Here is a 2,347-nt window from a genome sequence, read left to right on the forward strand (position 1 = left end):
CTCGGTTCCCCCACTTGCTCTGACTATGCCCACCTCACAGACACGTTTGAGGGTCTCTGTGGGAGTTAAACGAGATGGCACGAGTAGAGCACGGGGCACAGCGCCTGAAGCAGACTCGGCCCGAGGTGCCGCCGAAAGGCAAGGGGCCACAGCATGTGCACGGCAGAGCGGAGCCACACACAGGAGGCCAAGTGGGAAGCACCATCCCCGAGTGGAAAGAGGAACTTGGGATTGTTTCCAGACAGAGTGACTGAAAATGACCTGAGGACCACGGGTAGGCGAACTCTGAATCTACATTGCAGTCATCTTTGGCCTGCGGATTTGTACAAGTCCGCCGAGGGGAGGGCTCCGCGTACCTTCCTCAGACCGAAGTGAGTTTGCGAGCGAGGCCGGACTTCAGACTCGCCTCCAGCAGGATCCCACTCGGTACCCACAGCTGCTGTTTTTCATTTTCGACGCTAAGTGGAACACTTCAGGGCTGACTTATTCCCTTATTTACTGTATACAACTAAGAATGGTGTGCACTAAATATTTTTTAAACTTATTCTTAAGTGGCCTCCATGTGTCTCCAAAGAGCTGCGCCCCGCGTGGCGGGGAGAAGAAGCAAAACAAGCAGGGCCTCGTTTTACAGAGGGAAAGAAAATCTAAGTGGGCACATAAAATATCCAAAGTATCTAGAAGGGATGATGTGGCCTTTAACAGAGAAAAGCAACAAGAATGTACTGTTTTGAAATAGAAAATATCTCTTTAAAATCTACCTTTTAAAAAAAGGTCAGAGAAGTTTAAGGTTTACTCAAGTGTAAATGTCAATTGGAATAAGTGATACCTGTGAGAAAGTGGAGGGACCACTGACCTTTTATCCAAGAGGAGGCTCGAAAGGATGTCTAAGAAGGGTGAGGGGAGAAAAAAATTGTAAGGATTTTGAGCAAGACAAAGAAGGCAAAATAAAGAAAACTCTAATTAGCTGAAATTGTTAGTGCCACACAAAGGATGCTTTTAGTTGCAAAGGATGCTTTTAGGTGATATATTAAGGTATTAATATGTGAATATTAATATTAACTTATTAACATAATATAACATTGAGGTTTTACTCTCAATGTGACCCCAGACTTTCTCTTTTAACTGAGCTTCATTCTCAGACACATTTTCCCCTGGAAATGCCAGAAACTTCCATATCCACACAGAGAGAATCTGCTCGTGGATAACCTAAATAAAATCCTAGAGTTCGGTCTTCTCTTGATTGCTCTGTAGGGGGACTCTGCCCTGTGAGCTCCTTGTTTAGCTTTCCAGAGTCCACCGCGTCGCCTCATTCAGACCAGGCCTCCAGTCAATTTCACCGAGGGAAGGAGTTCATTGCCGTCCCGTCAAAGTGTGGTGGGCTCACCCAGTCTTCTTGTCCTTCCCACCTTCTAGTCTCACACACGGGAGCTGTACGTCCTAATGCATGATGAGCAAAAGTCCCCTGTACCTTGAACGATCTTCTCTCCATGCCGAACAAGTCCATCTATGACAAGAAAGCTGTGATGAATGGCTTCTCTGCCAAGTGATGCTTGCTTAAGAGGTAACACGGCCCATATTTCACATGAGTTTCTCTAAACTTCAAGCACAGGGACTGGAAATCCAGACTTCGCTCCATCAAGCTGCGGCTCCACGTTGTGTGGCCTTACCCTCCTCTCGCCCTGATTAAGCAATAAAGACTTGGAGAGCAAAACCTGTAAAATGCACTTCTCTGTACTTGGACTCTATAAATGTCCTTCCCACAGAGTACTCAGCACAAAGCTCTGCAAAGACCTGTTGAGTGAAGGAATGAAAAAGATTCATTTCCCCTGCTCCGAAGCTGCAGTCCAAACAAACCGTGTCTGAGTGGCGTTCTTCCACTGAAGGCTGGCAAGCGCTAGGATACATATAATTCAAAGGCATGGCACAAACTGTTCTGGGGTAAGTTTTACCGAAGATGGGTAAATGTCAGTTCTGCATCTTTGTACTTAATATTCTCCTTTGGATTCTTCCATCCGAAGGGCTGCTGGACTTGGAAAATATAAAATCGAGGTTCTTGCCCAAGTTTTGCTATTTATTAACATTTAAAAATGGGGATAATAACATCTCGGAAGCTGAGCTGTAAAAACTGAGGAGTGGACAAATGCAGAAGCAACTCCGAAAGTACAAAGTCTGAACCCAATGCCTCTATTCCTATCGCAATGATTCCCACTCAGGTGAACACATGTAAATCTTATGCTTAATACTTGGAAGAATAATAACAACAGATTTTTAGCTAAGGCTTAAAGGGTTCTAGGCTATAATATGATTTAATGCTCACACGAAGGGCCTGTGTGTTAGGTCCTGTCAT

Source organism: Phyllostomus hastatus, unplaced genomic scaffold, assembly GCF_019186645.2.
Source record: "Phyllostomus hastatus isolate PE091 unplaced genomic scaffold, TTU_PhHast_1.1 phas_contig_150, whole genome shotgun sequence".
Lineage (NCBI taxonomy): Eukaryota > Metazoa > Chordata > Mammalia > Chiroptera > Phyllostomidae > Phyllostomus > Phyllostomus hastatus.